A 20,047-nucleotide genomic window follows, 5' to 3' on the forward strand; every position below is an offset into this window, starting at 1 on the left:
TGGAGTTGCTTGTTCCTGCTTTATAACCTGACATGTCCTGACACACTAAAGGTTCTCACACTTCAGTTGTTGGATTCACTCCGCTGTTCTTGTCAGTGAGCTGGGGTTGGTGGTGGGTTGTCGTGGTTGTGAAAGGGTTCAGAGTTAGAGATGGTAAGTGCCTTGTGGTGAGCAGGAAAGTCTCACTGGAAACAGTAGTCATTCTTGTCCAGAATGCCAATAGCACCTTCTTGAAAAACAGAGCAGTCAGTTTGATAATCAGTCTGTTAGGGACCAGTGAAATCTTGACACTGGCTTCCTATTTCCTGTCTGCTAACCTTTCTGGAAAAGGAAACCACCCAGCGTATCCCAAGTGGTCTGGCTCACTTTCCTCCTAGAACCTCTGCCAAAACTCCAGTTTCTTCTGTGACTCACCTGGATAGCTCTTCTAAGCCCTCTGCACATACCTGTCTGTAAGGTTCTCCGCATTTACATGATCTCTTTTTTAAATAGCACTGTTTATTTGTTTTGCCTTTTCTTTTATTGTGGTAAAATATGCATAGCATAAAATCTACTGGCATCAGGTGTAGTCACATTGTTGTGTGGCCATCACCTCTGACCATCTCCAGAACTTCTTCATGATCCTGAACAGGAAACTCTGTACCCATTAATCACTGATCCCACTACCAGTGGTCATCACCACTCTTCTCCTTTCCTGTCTCTCTGAATTTGGTGCTATGTACCACACAGAAGGGGAATCATGGACTATTAATCCTGTCGGGTCTTATTTCACTCAGCTAATGTTTTCAAGGTTCATCCATGTTTATCTAGAGCAGAATTTCCTTCCTTTCTAAGGCTGAATGATGATGCATTGCATGTATATACCACATTTTCTTTATCCATTCGTCCATCCATGCCAGTTGGGCTGTTTCCACCTTTTGGGTATGGTGAGTAATTCTACTGTGAACATTGGTATGAAATAACTATTTGAATCTTGGATTATAGTGTTTTGGGCCATATACCTAAAGTGGAATTACTGAATTATGTGGTAATTCTGTGTGTGTGTTTTTGAGGAGCTACCATGTTTTTTGCCACAGCAGCTGCCTTGTTTCACCTCCCCACCGACACTGCCCAGAGCCTCCCGTTCCTCCACATATTCACCACCACGTAATTTGGTTTTTTGGTGGTGGTGGTGGTTTTTTTTTTAAAAATAATAGTCCTCCCCCTCTGCCCCCGTGGTTGTGGAGTGGTATCTCATTGTGGTTTTGATTTGCATTTTCCTCATGATTAGTGTTGAACATCTTTCCACACGGTTACTGGCCATCCTTTTATTCTTGGAGAAATGTCTTTAAGTCTTTGGCTTTTTTGAATTGGGTTTTGCTGTTGGTGTTGAGCTCTAAGAGTTCTCTATTCTGGATATTAAATCTTTATCAGATGTATGATATGCAGATACTTTGTCAGTCTCTTGATCATGTGCTTTGATGTCTTAACTGGTCCTGATTTTGCTGAAGTCCAATTTATCTGTCTGTTTCTATTGTTGTCTGCGCCTTTGATATCCTATAAAAGAAATCATTACCAAGTCTAATGTCATGAACTTTTCCTTTATGTTTTCTTCTAAGAGTTAGTAGTTTTAGCTTCTAGTTTTAGGTCTTGGTTACATTTTGGGGTTTTTTGGGGAGGTGTTTGTGTTAAGGATCCAGCTTCATTCTTTTCAGTGTGGATATCCAGTTTTCCCAGCATCATTTCTTGAAAAGGCCGCCCTTTCCCCCCTTGAATAGTCTTGGCATTTGGTCAAAAATTATTTGATCCACATGTGTGTGAAGGTTGGTCTTCAAGCTCGTCATTCTGTTGCACTAGTCTGTATGTCTTTTTTTTTTTTTTTTTTAAAGATTTTATTTATTTAAGAGAGAGAATGAAGGAGAGAGGGAGAGCACGGGAGAGAGGGAAAAGGAGAAGCAAGTTCCCTGCTGAGCAGGGAGCCCAACATGGGGCTCCATCCCAGGACCCTGAGATCATGACCTGAGCCAAAGGCAGATGCTGAACTGACTGAGCCACCCAAGTGCCCCTATATGGCTGTCCTTATACTAGGACATCTCTGTTTGGATTACTGTAGCTTTGTAATAAGCATTGAAATTAGTGTGAGCCTTCCATCATGGTTCTTTTTATTTATTTATTTGTTTGTTTATTTATCTTTGAAAGATTTTATTTTTAAATAATATCTACAACCAACATCAAGGGTTGCACGCTCCACTGACAGCTTGCTGGGCTCCCCTGGTTCTTCTTTTTACAGATATTTGTTTGTTTGTTTATTTATTTATTTTTGGGGGGTTATTCTGAGTCCCTTTAGATTCCACACAAGTTTTAGGAAGGGCCTTTCTCTTTCTGCAAAAAAAATGTTGCTGGGATTTTGATAGAATTGCACTGGACCCGTAGGTAGCTTGGGGGGGTAGTATTGTCGTGTTCACGATATCCGGTGTTCTGATCCATGAATATGTGGTGCTTTTTCATCTCTTTCTGTCATCTTGAATTTTTTTTTTTAAATACTTTATTTATTTATTTGACAGAAATCACAAGTAGGCAGAGAGGCAGGCAGAGAGGGAGGAGGAAGCAGGCTCCCCCCTGAACAGAGAGCCCCATGCAGGGCTTAATCCCAGGACCCTGAGATCATGACCTGAGCAGAAGGCTGAGGCTTTAACCCACTGAGCCACTCTGGCGCCCCTCTTGAATTTCTCTCAGTGATGTTTTGTAGTTTTCAGTGTAGTTTTTCTGCTTATTGCCTCAGTTTTTCTAAGTGTTTTATGCTTTTTGATGCTATGGTAAATGGAATTGTTTTCTTAATTTCCTTAGCAAATTGCTCGTTGTTAGCATGTAGAAATGCAACTGATTTTTCTGTGTTGATTTTGTACCTTGCAGCATTATTGACTTGGCTAATTACTGCTCACAGGTTCTGTGGAATCTTTAGCCTTTCCTATGTATATGAACATGTCACTTGCAAACATAATTTTACTGCTTCCTTTCCAATTTGGATGCCTTTTATTTCTTGTGTAGTAGTTCTGGCTAGATCATCAAATACTGTGTTGAATAGAAGTAGTGAAAGTGGGATCCATGTATTGTTGCTGATCTTAAGCGAAAGCTTTTAGTCTTTGTGGAGTATGGGGTTACCTGTTTTTCATATGTGACCTTTATTATGTTGAAGTTTCCTTCCATTCTTTGTTGATTGTTTTTTGGTTTGGTTTGGCTTGGTTTGATCATGAAAAGGTGTTGAAGTTTGTCACATGCTTTTTCTGCATCTGTGGAGATGATCACGTGTTTTGTTTTCTATGTTGAACCATCTTCCGTACCAAAATGAAATCTCACTGAGACATCTTGTGTAATCTTTTTACTATGCTACTGAATTTGGCTTGCTAGCATTTTGTTGAGGATTTTTTTGTTGATAATTAAAAGGGATATTGCTCTGTGCTTTCCTTGTCTTTATCTGTCTTCAGCATCATGGGAGCCTACTGGCCACATGGGATGAGCTAAAGAAAGTGCTCTCTTCATTTGTTGAAAGAGTTTGAGAAGGGTTGATGTTAATTCTTCTTTAAAAGTTAAATAGAGGGGCGCCTGGGTGGCTCAGTGGGTTAAGCCGCTGCCTTCGGCTCAGGTCATGATCCCAGGATCCTGGGATCGAGTCCCGCATCGGGCTCTCTGCTCAGCAGGGAGCCTGCTTCCTCCTCCCTCTCTCTCTGCCTGCCTCTCTGCCTACTTGTAATCTCTCTGTGAAATAAATAAATAAAATCTTTAAAAAAAAAAAAAAAGTTAAATAGAATTCACTAGGGAAGCCATCTGGGTGTCCTTAGTGAGACATCTATTCCGGTTTTCTATTCATGCAGTCTTGGAAGGTTATGTGTTTCTAGGAGTCTCTCCATTTCATCTAGCTAACCCTGATTTGTTGGCATTCAAATGCTCATAGCACTCTTTGATTGATTATCCTTTTTATTTCTGTAAAATTGGTAGTGATGACTCCTTTTTATTTCAGTAGTTTGTACCTCTTTTCATAGTTGGTCTAGCTAACAGTTGGTCAATATTGATATTTTGAGGGAACCAACTTTTGGTTTTGTTGATATTTCTCTGTTGGTTTTCTGTTCTCTATTTATATCTACTATGATCTTTATAATTTCCGCCTTCTGTTATCTTTGGGTTTAGTTTGCTATACTTTAACTATTTCCTTTTATGGTGTAAAATTAGCTTGTTGGTTCGAGATCTTTTTTAATGCAAGTGTATACAGCTTTAAATGTTTCTTTTAGCATTGCTTTCCTCTGCATAGTATAAGTTTTGGTACATTTTGTTCTCATTTTCACTTGTTTGGAAGTATTTTCTAATTTCTCTTGTGATGATTTCTCCTTTGGAGCAACCCCTTGGTTATTTGACAGTGGTGTTTCATTTTCACGTATTTTGGAATTTGCTAGTCTTCTTCTGTTACTGATTTCTAGTTCCATTTCATTCTGATCAGAAAAGATAGTTTGTATAATTTTAACTATTTAAAAATTTTTTAAAAAGATTTATTTATTTATTTATTTATTTGACAGAGAGAGAGAGAGAGATCACAAGTAGGCCGAGAGGCAGGCAGAGAGAGAGAAGAAGGGAAGCAGGCTCCCCGCTGAGCTGAGAGCCTGATGTGGGGCTCAATCCACGACCCTGGGATCATGACCTGAGCCGAAGGCAGAGGCTTTAACCCACTGAACTACCCATGCGCCCCTTAACTGTTTTAAATTTATTCTGACTTATTTTGTGGCCTACATAAGGTCTGTCCTGGGGAGGTTTTCATGCAGCCTTAAAGAAAATGTATCCTACTGTGTTGGTTGGAGTGTTATGTCTGTTAGTTCGAATTGGTTTATAGTATTGCTCAGTTCCTGTTTCCTTGTTGATCTTTTGTCTTATTCTTTCCATTATTGAAAGTGGAATATTGAAGTCTTCAACTATTATTGTAGAACTATTTCTTTCATTTCTGTCAGCACTTGCTTCATATGTTTTGGAGCTCTGAAGTTTTGTGCACGCATATTTTTAATTGTTATGGTTTCTTGGTGAATTGACCCTTTTATCCATATGCAGTGTCCTTGTAATTTTTTTTTTTTTTGACATAATGTCTATTCTGATGTCACTATAGTCATTACATCTCTCTTTGGATTACTGTTTACATTTGCATATCTTTTCTGTCCTTTCACTTTCCAGCCTCACTGTCTTTTTTAGGTATGAAGTGAGTTTTCTGTAAACAGGGTATAGTTGGGTCCCCCCCCCTTTTTTTTTTAATTCTTACTGCCAATCTGTGTCTTTTAATTGCAGAGTCTAATCCATTTGCATTTAAAGTGGTTACTGGTAGGGAAGGACTTTTGACATTTTTGTTTAGTTTTGTTCTCTGTATTCTTCTTAGCATTTTTGATTCTTGTTTCCTCCATTACTGCCTACCTTGGTGTTCTGTTGATTAATGGCATGTTTTGATACCCTCATTTTCTTTTCTGTGTAATCTATAGATTTTTTTTCCTCTGTGGTTAGTATGGGGATTACATAGAATACTCTGCGATTGAAATAATCTGATTTGAATGATACTGGTTTGTCAGTGGCATACAAAAACTCTACTGGTATACAGCTCCTCCCCTCCTCTGGTTATCAATGTCAGCAATTCTATCTTTATGCATCATGCAGTACAAAATATGGAATCATAGGTGCATTTTTTAATTGGAGAAAACAAAAAAGTGAGTTTATATTACTACCAGTATTTGTATTTTACTTTAAAACTTTATATTTCAGGGGCGCCTGGGTGGCTCAGTGGGTTAAGTCGCTGCCTTCGGCTCAGGTCATGATCCCAGAGTCCTGGGATCGAGTCCCGCATCGGGCTCTCTGCTCAGCAGGGAGCCTGCTTCCCCCCTCTCTCTCTCTGCCTGCCTCTCTGCCTACTTGTGATTTCTCTCTCTGTCAAATAAATAAATAAAATCTTTAAAAAAAAAACTTTATATTTCATATGGCTTTGAGTTACTCTCTAGTGACCTTTCATTTCCTCTTGAAGAATTCCCTTTAGGATTTCTTGTTCGGCAGGTCTGGTGCTAATGAACTCTCAGCTTTTTATCTGGTAATGTCTAAGGACAGTTTTGCCAGGTAGAGTTCTCGGTTGACAATTTTTTCTTTCAGTGCTTTAAATATATCATTCCACTGCTTTCTGGCCTCCAAGGTTTCTTCTGAGTAATCAGCTGATACTCCTTTAGAGGAGTTCTTATGTGAGATGAGTTGCTTTTTTTGGGGCTGCTTTCAGTATTCTCTTTTTCTTTGTCTTTCATGGGTTTGATTTAAATAAGTCTCAGTGTGGGTCTCTTGGGTTTATACTACTTGGGGTTTATTGAGCTTCAAGTCTTCCGTCAAACTTGGGAAGGTTTTGGTCGTTACTTTGTCAAATAGCCTCTCTGATTCTTTGTTCTGCCTCCTCAGTTTGATTTTGAACTTGTCTCATGATATTTTCAATTTGGCTGTTGTATTTTTTCACTTCTAGAATTCTTGTTCTTTTTATAATTTCTCCTTGTTGACATCATTTTGCTTATACAGTCTACCCTGAATAACACAGATTGGAACTGCGTGGGTCCAGTATACATACATTTTTTCTTATAGTCCAGTACTATACATATAGTGTCTTTACGATTTTCTTTTTTTTTTTTTTTAAGATTTTATTTATTTATTTGACAGAGAGAGATCACAAGTAGGCAGAGAGGCAGGCAGAGAGAGAGGAGGAAGCAGGCTCCCTGCTGAGCAGAGAGCCCAATGTGGGACTCGATCCCAGGACCCTGAGATCATGACCTGAGCCGAAGGCAGCGGCCTAACCCACTGAGCCACCCAGGCGCCCCTACGATTTTCTTAATATTTTCCTTTTCCTAGCTTGCTTTGTTGTAAGAATACAACATATAAAACATACAACTTATCAAACTGTTAATGGACTGTTTGTGTTATTGGTAAGGCTTCTAGTCAATAGTAAGCTAATTAGTTAAGTTTTGGGGAGTCAAAAGTTACATGTGGGTTTTCAGCTATATGGAGGGGTGGTCAGTGCTCTCAACCTGTGGTGTTAAGGATTAACTGTGTATCCTTTTCCCAATTTACTTTAGTTTTCCTTTTGTTCTCTGAGCATATTGAAGGCAGTTGTCCTCTGTCTAGTAAATCCACAGTCTGTGCTACCTCACGCATGTTCTCTGTCAGTTTGTTTTGTTCCTTTGAGTGGGCCAGTTTTTTCTATTTCTTTGTCTTTGATCTTCTGTGGAAGAGTGGGTGTTGGAGGAAACAGCCACCTTTTCTAGTCTTCACAGACTGGCTTTGTGCCAGGGAAGTCATTCATTGATTAGCTGGGCATGCCCTGAGCCTGGAAGCTTAAAGTCTTGTCAGATCTTTGCTGAGCAGGTGTCTGGCCTGGCCTGGCCTGGTGTGAGGGTTGCCTAGTTCCCTGATGGGACACAGCTGCTTTGGAATGCCTTGGTTTCCCACAGAGTGTTACCCAAGCTTCTCCTTGGGGCTTTGGGTGGTCTACCGTACTTCCCCATGCATAAACTCTTCATCTCAGGTCTGTAGTCACCTGTAGCTTTCATGAGCAATGGCTGGAGCTTTTCCTGGCAGGAGACTGAGTTAGGTGAGAGAGGGACCAGTCCCTTCAGGCAGTCCCCGATTGGGTACAATGTTGTGGTGAGTGTTGTAAGGAGCTGCATTCTGCCTACGATTTGCAGTGTTTAGTAAGTCACTTGCCTACTTTTACATATTTATAGGCCAATTTGAATAGTAGGATAGTAAGTTTTTTAACTGTTATAATGAGTTTAGGTGTTTTTTAAAAAAATTTAGATGAAATTCATGTAACATAAAATTAACCCTTTTATTTATTACTTATTTATTTTTAAAGATTTTATCTATTCATTTGACAGAGATCACAAGTAGGCAGGCAGGCAGAGAGAGAGGGAGAGGGGGAGAAGCAGGCTCCCTGCTGAGCAGAGAGCCCGACACAGAACTCGATCCCAGGACTCTGGGATCATGACCTGAGCCGAAGGCAGTGGCCTAATCCACTGAGCCACCCAGGCACCCCTTATTTATTTTTTAAAAAGATTATTTATTTGACAGAGAATGAGAAATTGAGAGAGAGTACAAGCAGTGGAAGTGGCAGAGGAAGAAGCAGGCTCCCCATTAGCAGGGCTTGAGCTCAGGACCCCAGGATCATGACCTGAGCCAAGGTAGGTGCTCAACCGACTGAGCCTCCCAGTCTCCCCAAATTAATCATTTTAAAGTGAACAATTTATGGGACTTTTGGGTCTGGCTCTGCTTGCTTATTAGTATAATGCTTTGCAGGTTGAGCTACATCATAGCATGAATCAGTAGTACTTCATCCTTTTAATAGCGGAAGAACCCACTGTATATTGTATATACTACAGCTTCTTATCCACTCATTCATGATGGATCTTTTGGCTGTTATAAGTAGTCCTGCTGTTAACATGCATGTACATGTATCTGAAACACCTGTTTTTGCAGTTCTTTTAGTTACCTAAGAATGAAAGTGCTGGGTCAGATAGGAATTCTGTGTTTGACTTGTTGAAGAATCATCAAAATGTTTCCCATCGTGACTGAACCATTACATTCCCACTACCTATGTATGAGTGTTCTGGCTTCTCTACATCTTCTCCAACACTTCTTCTCTATGATTTTTGGACTCTAGAGGATGTGAAGTGGTATTTTGTATTTTTGGTTTGTACTTCCCTAATGACTGATGATGTTGAACATTTTCTCTTGTATTGCTGTTCATTTGTATATATAGTTTTTGGCGGGGGGAGAAATATGTGTCAAATTCTACATGCATGTTTTGATTGGATGGTGTCTGTTGTTGCATCATAGGGGATCTTCGTATATTCAGAGTGCTGGGTCCTTATCACTTAGGTGTCCTGCAGCTCTTTTCTCCCATTCTGTAGGTTGCCTTTCACTTTCTTGATAATGTCCTTTGATGAAGAGATGTTTTCAGTTTTGATGAGGTCCGGTTTAATCAGTTTTTTGTTGCTCATGCTTCTTGGCCAAAAAGTTTAAGCTTTTTGATTGAATTTAAACACAAATGCTAATTAGTGGGTAGTTATTTTATTGAAAAATAGCATTTGCCTGAATGTCGTTTGTAGGGGTATGAGCAAGCTGTGTGCCCTTGAGTAAGTAGGCTCAGGTTTGCTTCCTTTTGAGAGGAGGTGCTCCAGCTGATGGAGGAGATCTCCTCGTACTCTGGTCCTCCTGGACCCTGGATCCTCTTAGCTATAAATAAAAGCTCATATGCTCCATCACTCTGAGTTGAACCATATTTTCTGGAGGTTTTCAAATCTCACTGCATATACTTCTAAAAAAGTAACTCCCCTGCTTTAGATGTATATGACCACGTTGGTGTTTTGAGACTTCAGGCCCACTTGTCTGCTCCCCGGTTCTGTATCAGGGTGCTTGTCTTGTCATGTGCCGCCATTGCTGAGCGTCCCCATAATGGACAGCTAAGCTGCTAGCGGAGAAGCAACCTTGTCTTTCATTACTTAGGCAGACTGAAGACTTTAAATACGTTTTAAGCCTTTTCTGTGTTCCCTTTTTAGTGACTTTTCTTTGTTTTACCTATTTTATCTGTGTGACTTGGAATACTTCATTTTGCAAGAGCTTTTCAGTACCAGTAATTTGCCTATTTGTGGCATATCTTTTTTCCCAAGGTTTTTTTTTTTTCCTCCCCTAAATTTGTCGTCTTTTAAGGTGTTTAGAACTGGTAAGTGGTCCGTGATACTGTTTTCCATTCTGATCTCCTTTATGTGGGTGCTTAAAGTCTTCCTCATGCCGGGACCAGCTGTATATTCACATCAATTATAATCTGTCCTGTGGTTTGTTTACCTTTGAACTCTCTCATCTTCTGATTCTCTTCTGATTCATAGATAGTATCAGGTGAGAAGAAAAATGGACTCTTGAATTTACCTCAAATAGGCAGTTTTGCCAGCATCCTTTATTGACTTACCGACATCTCTTCCCATAGATTTGTGGTGTTTGTCCTATCAGATTTTCATGATATGTACTAGGATCCATTTCTAGGCAGTCTGTATGTTCCACTGTTTCTACGTCATTTTCTTTTTGACTAAGGCTTAATTTACATACGGTAGAAGTCATCCTTTTTAGTGTTCAGTCCTATGAGCTTTTTGTGTAATCACTGTCACAGTTGATTTTATCACTGCTCCAAAATTCCCTCTGACCTCAAGTGTCAGGCAACCATTGACGTGTTCTGTCTCTCTAGTTTTGCCTTTTCTGACATGTCCCGAAGTGGAATCAGATAACATGTAGCCTTTTTTCACTAGGCCTCATGCATTTGCGATATATCCATGTAAGTGTGTCTGTCAGTAATTTAGTCTTTTTTATTGCTGGCAGGAGTCAGTGATGTGGATGAACCATGTTTTGTTTATGCATTCCCTAGCTGATTTGGATCGTTTCTGGGTTTGGGAATAAAATTGCTAATGATAGTGGTTTTTTTTTGTGAACCTAAGTTTTCATTTCATCCTGGATCATGTGGTAAGAGTATGTTTAACCTGATGAGAAGCTCCCAGATTGTTTTCTAGTGTGGTCCTACCATTTTGCGTTTCCACCAACCGTTTAGGAGAGTGTCAGTTGCTCCAGATCTTTGCCAGGCAGCACTTGGTATTGTCCTGTTTTCTTAAGCCATGCTATATAGGTAGATAATTGCGTCTCATTGTAGTTTAAAATTTGCATTTCCCTAAGGGCTGTGGATGTCAGACCTCTGTTCATGTGCTTATCTGCTAGTCCTAGGTCTTTGGCAAATTGCCTGCATCTTTTGCCCGTGTTTAAATTGTGTTCTTCTCTTAAGGAGTTTTGAGGTTCTTTATATATTTTGGGTATAGGTTCTTTATCAGGTGTATGGTTTGTGGGTGTTTTCTCCCAGTCTGTTGTTTTTTCTTGTCATTCTATTTGAAGTGTTTTTTGAAAGGCAGAATTTTAAAATTTTGATTGTCTAATTTATAAATTTTTAAAATCTGTATTCTGCTTCTGGTGTTGTGAACCTAAGGTCACAAAGATTTTCTCCTAGAAGTTTTAGATTTTTAGGTTTTATATTTAGGTCTGCTCTCTTCTGAGTTAGTTTTTGTAAATGGTGTAAGGTATGGGTGTGTCCTGTGGATCTACCAGTTTAACCGTAAGCGATTTAAAGAAATGACAGTGTTTGTGATAGAAAATTATGCAAAACAGCGGTGTTTGTGGAGGGTTGAAGGAATGCTTTCCTGTGTGTAAAGTGTTCTTTTGCAGATGCAAGAGAGTACACCCTGCAAATTCTGCTTTCCTTGCTATCAAAATTGCTTTCAAAACACTTACTAAGGAAAATGCAGTAGTATGCACAGATTTCTTTTGTGCAGTTCCTTAGGGCTACAAATGGAACTTGTTTCCAGGTGAAACATACACAGTGTTGCTGGAATAAGAAACATTTCCTGAAGCTTTATCAAAATCAGCTCTGGAATCAGCCTTTAAGAAGAATCTGTCGCTTTCCTTCAAAAACTAGTAGCTGATAAATATGTGCCTTCCAGCTGGGAGGTGGTATTTCTCAGTCTAGGAAGAATACATTTGTAGGTCATTGAGGTACAGAAAAGCCTTAATTAAAAAAATATACTTAATTTTAAAAATACAAAGTTTTAGATTAATGATATGCTCATTTGTTTTCAAGAGTGTATACTTGATTGAAAAGCAACTGGCGGTTTGAGGCTTTTTATGGCTTATTAGTTGTGTTTTTTTTTTTTTTAATTGAATTTCAATTAGGGTTAGGCTGAGGTCGTTAAAGAGAGCTCCAGAGCATGGCTTAGTGTTCCTCAAGAAATGCTAGAAGGGTACCGAATAACTACAAAGCAAGCAGCAGTTGGGCAGGATTGATTTTTATTAGTGGAGCTTAGTTGGGAGAGAACAGAGCTGGATTTTAAACCAATTAAGGTTGTGCAGACAGCTCTGTCTCCCAGACTTGCAGTTAATTTCTGGGCTTCAGAGCCCAGGTTCCGGGGTTCAGGGTGCGGTGCTGCCAGGCATGAAGGCCGAAGCCTGGACTTGTGGGGGCGGGGGGAGTGATGTTTTTGAACCTGCCTTAGGATGAAGTGCTGGGTTCTTAAACCACATACCCCTCAGGTAGAAGTGGATGGAGGTCTAGAGGTGCTCTGGAGTTTGAGAAAAGATTGCATTCATTTAAGGAGAGAAGATTTTCTTTGTTAGTGTGTACAAATGCAACAAATTTCTGTGCATTGACTTCTTAGCCTGCCGCTTTGCTGAATTCCTGTATGAGTTCTAACAATTTTGGGTTGGAGTCTTTTGGGTTTTCCACAGAGTCATGTCATGTCATCTGTGAAGAGTGAAAGTAGCGTGTGACTTCTTTTTTGCCAATTTGGATGCCTTTTATTTCTTTTCGTTGTGTGATTGCTGAGGCTAGGACTTGTAGAACTGTGTTGAACAGCAGTGGTGATAGTGGACATCCCTGCCATGTTCCTGACCTTAGGGGAAGAGCTCTCAGTTTTTCCCCCTGTTGAGAATGATATTTTGTATATGGCCTTTATGATGTTGAGGTATGTTCCCTCTACCCCTACACTGTGGAGCGTTTTTATCAAGAAAGGATGCTGTATTTTGTCAAATGCGTTTTTGGGGTCTATTAAGAGGATCATACGGTTCTTGTGCTTTCTTTTATTAATGTGGTGAATCACATTGATTGATTTGTGGATGTTGAACCATCTTGGCAGCCCAGGAATAAATCCCACTTGTTTATAGCAGCAGTAGCCAAAATATGCTAAGAGTCCAGATGTTCATTGACAGGTGGATGGATAAGGAAGAAGTGATGTATGTGTGTGTGTATGTGTGTGTATATGTACACACACATACACACACACATACATACAGTGGAATATTCAACATATATATATATATTCACATATTTTCTCTCTCTCTCTGTACACACACACACACACAGAAACAGTGGACTGTTACTCAACCATCAAAAAGAATGAAATCTTACTGTTGGCATTGCTGTGGGTGGAACTAGAGGGTATTTTGCTAAGCATGGAGTAAGTCAGAGAAAACAAATACCCTATGATTTCAATCCTATGTAGAATTTAAGAAACAAAACAGATGAACACAGGGGAAGGGAAGAAAAAATAAGACAAAAACAGAAAGGGAGGCAAACCATAAGAGATGCTTAACTATAGGGAACAAACCAAGGGCTGCTGGAGGGGGGTGGCGGGGGGGCATGGGGTAATTGGGCATTAAGGAGGGCCCGGATGTCATGAACACTGAGTGAGATATATAACTGTGAGTCACTGAATTCTACCCCTAAAACTTCATAATACACCATATGTTAACTAACTTGAATTTAAATAAAAATTTTTTAAAAAAGGAAGGTTTTCTCGGCACTTTTAGATTGTCTTCCAAAGTTGGTCTTTTATTGCTGAATTTTAAAAAAATGTGATAAGGTACACATAACGTGAAATTTATTCTTTTAATAATTTTTAAGTAGCGTTAAACACATTTAAATTGTTGTTGGGCAAGTAATCTCCAGAAGGTTTTCATTTTGTAAAACTGAAATCCTGTACCCATGAAACAACCGCTCCCCTCCCCCACCCTGGCAGCCTCCCCTTTACTTCCTGTATTTGTGAGTCAGACCAGTCCCATGAGGTTTCTCCTGTGAGTGGAATCAGAATATTTGTCTTTTTGTGACTGGCTTACTTTACTAGCATAACGCCCTCAAGTTTCATTCATGTTATAGCGTGTGACAGGATATTCTTCCTTTTCTTTTTGAGTTAGTTAACATTGCTCATCAATTAATCAGATGTTGATTAAGTACCTCTAAGTACATAAGACTCTTCTTGGTGCTTGAGGGCCTAGTATGGTGGTGGGGGGAGATGCCAGAGAGCTCGAGAGTCTGCTCTGAGAGTTAAGTGTCCATTTAGGAGGTTCAGATAAGCCCTTGAAGAGCTGGTGTCAAGCAGGAAAAAGGTCACACCGCGCAGAACAGGAGCAGAAAGTGGGCCTACACCCCTCCTCTGTGTGAGTGTATGTTCTGCAGACGAGTGTCAGCGTCTCACCGGGGAGCTTGCTACAGCTGTAGAACCTCAGGCTCTCCCCCCAACAGACTGTTTCACACCAGTTCTTTTGTTTATCTGTTTGTTTTAATGTTGTGGCTGTGTAATTGACCTCTGACATATTAGTTTCGGGATTCAATATTTTTAGAATTTGCTTCCTGAGACTGAATAATACTTCATCATACATGTCTATGAATTTTGTCCGTCCATTCTTCCATAGATGGACATGTGGGTTGCTTCCCCTTTGTGGCTGTTGAATATAGTGCTTCTGTGAACAACAGAAGGGCCATTTTTTAATTAATGAATTGATTTTTTTGTTCCAGTCCGTGGAAGGGAAACTTTATTGAGGTGCCAGGGCCGTGGGGCAAAGGCAGAGCCTGGGGCATGACCTTATGTGACCTTCTTGGGGCACAGTTGCTGGGGTTGTGCACTTCCTGCAGCTGCTGGCTGTGCAGGGGTGCAGGTGAGCAGGGCACTTGGCGGCAGACCTTCACCACCCTGCAGTCATAGTGCCAAGTGTGGGTGGGGGCTCTCTCTGGACATTGTGGACACCTTCCAGCTGTTCGCCTGCAGAAATCAGATGCTGCTGGTCAGGCAGAAGGCCCTCCTTGACCTTGGTCTTGGCTTTGACATTCTCCTTTTGACATGTGTCCCTGGGCTCAGCCTCAGGGTGAGGGTCTTGTCCATCAGGGTCTCCACCAGGTTCTGCCTCTCTTTGTCTGTGGGGTCTATGCCATTGCCAAACCGGTTGCTCAGCTGCCTTGTTGTAGAGAACAACAGGGTGGCCGCGCTCCTTTTAATGTGAAGTTTTTCTTTTTACTTAGTTTTCTTAGCACTCCAGTGTCTACTGCTGTTCATACCAGACACTAGCAGATAGACTGTTGGTCATATTTGAAATCTGGCATTTAAAACGTCCTCTGGGTTCTGCATGGCCCCAGGACTGCTGCTGTGCACTGTCGCTGGATGAGTGTGAGGTCCAGCGGGGATGAAGCCGACGTTCTACGACTGGAAGATGTCTCAGCAAGAAATCTGGCTTCTCGCGGGAGGAGGGGGCTGAAGGGGGAGCCCACGGGACCCCCATTTCTACATGTCATGATCTTGTCCTGGAGAGTGGCCGCCACTTTTGGACCTGTGTCTTGAGCTCACCAGTGCGCCCTGGCCTGTGGTGGCTTACCCTGAGCTGCTGCCTTTCCATCTTCCTGTTTAGCCCTCAGAACTGCTGACCTTCCATCTCTGCTCCCGAGATGAGCTCTGAGGTCGTGTTTAGGGCCTGCAGGTGATCTGTGGTCCTTTGCAAAGGAGGAGCTTTTGGGGACTGCTTTGTTCATGAATGTTCTGATATGGGCCATCTCTCCAGTACAGGGATGGTATAACGTGCCCCTCTTCCCCCCCGCACACCTTCCCTAGGAAACGGATGACAAGGGCAGATGCATGTCTGGTGATCAGCCTGGGTTATTGAGAAACTGCTTTAGGCCAGGCCCCATGTTAGATGCTGGGGACTCCATCCTCGTTCCTGTGTCCTTGGAGGAGATTTGGCTCCTGGTCCCTCCTTGACTCTTGGTGAGTGGACAAGGATAGAGTGGACAGAGGTAGCAAGTGTATGTGAAGGAAATAGAATAAATGTGTGTACTTGAAAAAATTATGACTCCTTAAACAGTCTTTGCACTTTCAGAAGGGAGTTGCCCAGTGGATCCCCAGTGATCTGCACAGGGAAATGCCAACTCCTGGGGCGTAATGTATTGTCATGTTCTGAACTGCTCATGCATTAGGAGGATGCCCCCATGAATCTTTTAGCAGATGCGTTGTGTGGAAATCTTGATTTGTCAGCTCTGTTGAACAGTGTCTTGCATTGAAAACCCTTGAATATCTTTTTTTTTTTTTTTAATTTGAGGATTTTTATTTTATGTACAATGAGCTGGCATTAAGGTAGGTATTTTGGTTATCTGCAGGTAGGTATCTTGGATGACCCATTCAAGGAAGTTCACTTAATCCAACTTAATGAAGCCTATATCCTTCGCATACTGACGGAAACACTGGCGGCACATATTGAGGCCGTATTTCCAGATTAGACCGTGCTGGTTTGAGCAAACACGGCAAGAATAAGAACCCTGGCCAGATTTCCTCGGATGGCTCCAGTAGAGCTGCTGGTGACCCATCTTGCTCTCTTGGATGCAACGAGGCAAAAGGGACCCTTGAATATCTTATGGAGATTTTTCTGAATCTTGGGGCTTGTGTCTGAAACTCTTCTCTTAATGCCTCGTGAAGGAGGTTAGACAGCAAGAAACAGAGCCCTGTATGCCCCGAGAATGCATACTCGTTTTTGTTTTTTTCCAGAGTGTGTTCCTTGCTTTTGTTCCTCATTGGTAATCATAGCTGACCGTCCTCCCCACCCCCACCTCCCCGCCCCCGCCCCCGCCTTGGTACCTGTGGCGCAGACTCCAGAGCAGATGCAGAAGTCCTGGATGACTTGGGGGGGGGGGTACGGGGGTGAGGACAGGCCTGCTGCAGCTGTACCCATGCTGATGTATTTGCCACTGGACCCGGTTTCTTCATGGTGCCAAACGCTCCGTCCTTCCAGGTGCTTCATTAAATCATGACAGGGTGTGCTCATCCTCCTTTAACCGTTTTAGGTTAAAGCAAGCTTCTGGGCCAGCGGAGCTTTCTGATTCATAGAATGGTGGTTAAGTCAAGAAGAAGATGACAGAAACCAATCTGAGCCCGTGTCTCTCGCTGCCACTGCAGGGATGGGACTCCAGCGCTGTCATGTACACTGGAACACACTCTTAGACAAGGACTATCTAGGTTTCTCTTGTTAGGAGTATTATTTTGGTGTGTTGGTTTTATGATGAAACAACTAGAAAGTATCTTTGAAAAGATAAGGGATGTGAAATACTGCAAATTGACTTCCTTATGCAAAGTTTAAACCATTTAAGGATTCATTAGGAGCTTCTCAGCATAAATGGGGCAAGGTTTTGTTTTGTTTTGTGTTTTGTTTTGTTTTGTTTTGTTTGTTTTTCCTTACTGTTACTGGAACTCTACTTCTGTGTCTGACCTTTTTTCCCAAGAGGTGACTTCATTAGATGGTGGGAAAGCATGTGTGTAAATCCTCTGACACCATTAAATTTGGCATATTCAACTTCTGGATTTGTGTTCTCTGCATACTGAATGTGAAACTTCCTTCAATTAAGCCATTGACCTCCTCATCACTTTTTGAACAAGAAGATTAAAATTATGACAAAAATAAGATTAGAGAATAGTGATTTCTTCAATGAACCTAACTGTAAAATTAATTCAATGCACAGAAAAAAATTCAAGGACTTGAAGTAACTTCCGAATGTACCCCTCTGTGTGCTAGTGTGACACGGTGTGGTCTAGGGACCCCCAAGGGTTCCACGAGGACAGAATTATTGTTGTAATAATTCTAGGTGGCAGTTTCACATAAAAATGTCTTATTGCAGTTGAGGCATCTGGGTGGCTCAGTCAGTTCAGCGTCCAGCTCTTCATTTTGGCTCAGTCATGATCTCAGGGTCGCGAGACTGAGCCTGCTTATGGTTCTTTCTCTCCCTCTTCCCCTGCCCCTCATCTTCCTCTCTCTTAAAAAAAAAAATGTCTCGTAGCAGTAAAAATTATTATATTAAAATCTCAGCCCTTGAGGACACCTCTTTAATATTCACATGATGAAATGGGAAGTATAGATAGAGTACCTGTACATCCCCGAGAAAGTGATTGTCAGGTTATCTCAGGGCAAAGATCTAGGAAATAATGGGAATATATCCCAAGGATAGAAAGAACTACAAAAGAACTCCCCCCACTGAGTCCTCTTTAATTCCTTTTGTGGAAGTGATTTCTGTTAACAGTTGGACAGAGACGTCATTTGTGCCTTTATGTGTGTGAATGTACAAGGAAAAATGTGCATTCAGGTGTTTTGGTGCGTTCTGCCACTGTTTGTTTTTTAATTAACATATATTATTTGCCCCAGGGCTACAGATCTGTGAATCATCAGGGTTACACAATTCACTGCACTCATCATAGCACATACCCTACCCAGTGTCCATAACTCAGCCACCCTATCCCAACCCCCCACACCCCAGCAACCCTGTTTGTTTTGTGAGATTAAGAGTCTCTTACGGACACCTAGGTTCTTTCCATAGTTTGGCTATTGTGGGCATGGCTTCTATAAACATTTGGGTGCACGTGCCCCTTCGGATCACTGTGTTCGTATCTTTAGAGTAAATACCCAGTAGTGCAATTGCTGGGTCATAGGGTAGCTCTATTTTCAACTTTTTGAGGAACCTCCATACTGTTTTCCAGAGTACCTGCACCAGCTTGCATTCCCACCAACAGTGTAGGAGGGTTCCCCTTTCTCCGCATCCTTGCCAACATCTGTTGTTTCCTGATGGGTTAATTTTAGTCATTCTGACTGGTGTGAGGTGGTATTTCATTGTGGTTTTGATTTGTTTTTCCCTGATGCTGAGTGATGCGGAGCACTTTTTCATGTGTCTCTTGGCCACTTGGATGTCTTTGCTGAAATGTCTGTTGGTGTCTTCTGCCCATTTCTTTTTTTTTTTTTTTTTAAAGATTTTATTTATTTATTTATTTGACAGGTAGAGATCACAAGTAGGCAGAGAGGCAGGCAGAGAGAGAGAGGGAAGCAGGCTCCCACTGAGCAGAGAGCCCGATGTGGGGCTCAATCCCAGGACCCTGAGATCATGACCTGAGCCGAAGGCAGCGGCCTAACCCACTGAGCCACCCAGGCGCCCCTCTGCCTATTTCTTGATTGGATTATTTGTTCTTTGGGTGTTGAATTTGATAATAACTATGAAAGAGGGGCGCCTGGGTGGCTCAGTGGGTTAAAGCCTCTGCCTTCAGCTTAGGTCATGATATCAGTGTCCTGGGATAGAGCCCTGCATCGGGCTCTCTGCTCAGCAGGGAGCCTGCTTCCCCCTCTCTCTCTGCCTGCTCTGTCAAATAAATAAATAAAATCTTAAAAAAAAATAAACTATGAAAGAAAATTAAACTTGATTGTCATTGATGGCTATTGTTGGTAGTGGTGTTGATGGTAAAGTTTGAAACTGTTTTGTGTGTCTTATAGGTAAAACAAATGGGTAAGTGGGGTAAGTATATGCAAAATACTGAGAGTTGGAGCTTTCATTGTGGGAAAAGGGAAATAATCTGGGATTGAGGGAGCGAGGAAGAATCCTGATTTTGGATTTGAATTCAAAGTGTCACTGTGAATGTGTGACTTAAGACATACAAAGTATCTTTACCCTGTTCAGTCAGAGCTTAGAAGCAATGATACTTAACTAGCAAGGAGTGTACCAAGTCCTCACCTCTGATTTCTCAATGCCTGTGCATTTTGGGAAAATGGCTGATCCGGGGTGTGGGGCAGGTGAAGTATAAGGCTAGCTTGGTATACTTGTGCCAGAAAGCAAAGAGTTACACAAAGACTGTTAAGGTATGTCAAAAGGACATAGCAATTGGCTTGAAGGAGCTCCCATTGGCCAAATTTAGGATAATTTAAGCATCAGAAAGAATGGTGACAGTAATGGATTATATAGCACATTGAATTAAAAAAAAAAATACCATGAAATACATGGGAGCAAGAGAAGCAGAGAGAGGGAGGGGCATAGCAAGAGAGAGTGTGTATTATAGAAGAATGCCAACTAATACATGAAGAACGAATAGAATGTGAAAATGACCATTTTGGAACCTCTCATATGTAGTAGTTGATTCAGGTGAGAGTTGTCAATGGATGCTGAAACCACTGAGTGAATTGTTATCAGGGGGAAGGGTAGTCACAGGATGTCAAACATCACCCCACTTACTTCATGCTTAATACAGAGGAAAAGGTATTTTTGCTAAGGAGAAATAGGGCACATCCCACCTTAACGTGTTGATCAGAGAGCATCCCCACTAAAAAAACAGAGATAGCCAGACATTATGTGCTTTCTTTTTTTTTTTTTTGA

General features: G+C 41.4%; 1 protein-coding gene and 1 pseudogene across 3 annotated transcripts in view; one reads left to right on the plus strand and one right to left on the minus strand.

The window, feature by feature from the left end:
* CDCA7L (cell division cycle associated 7 like) overlaps positions 1 to 20,047 on the plus strand; it is a 46,751-nt gene that overhangs the window by 8,736 nt on the left and 17,968 nt on the right. The gene's annotated exons all lie outside the window — the stretch shown is intronic.
* On the minus strand, positions 15,950 to 16,280 carry LOC309845594 (small ribosomal subunit protein uS14 pseudogene; annotated as a pseudogene). The gene has a single exon. The product of its transcript is annotated as a small ribosomal subunit protein uS14 pseudogene (transcript).

Source organism: Mustela nivalis (genome assembly GCF_964662115.1).
Source record: "Mustela nivalis genome assembly, chromosome: 12".
In the NCBI taxonomy this organism is placed as follows: Eukaryota; Metazoa; Chordata; class Mammalia; order Carnivora; family Mustelidae; genus Mustela; species Mustela nivalis.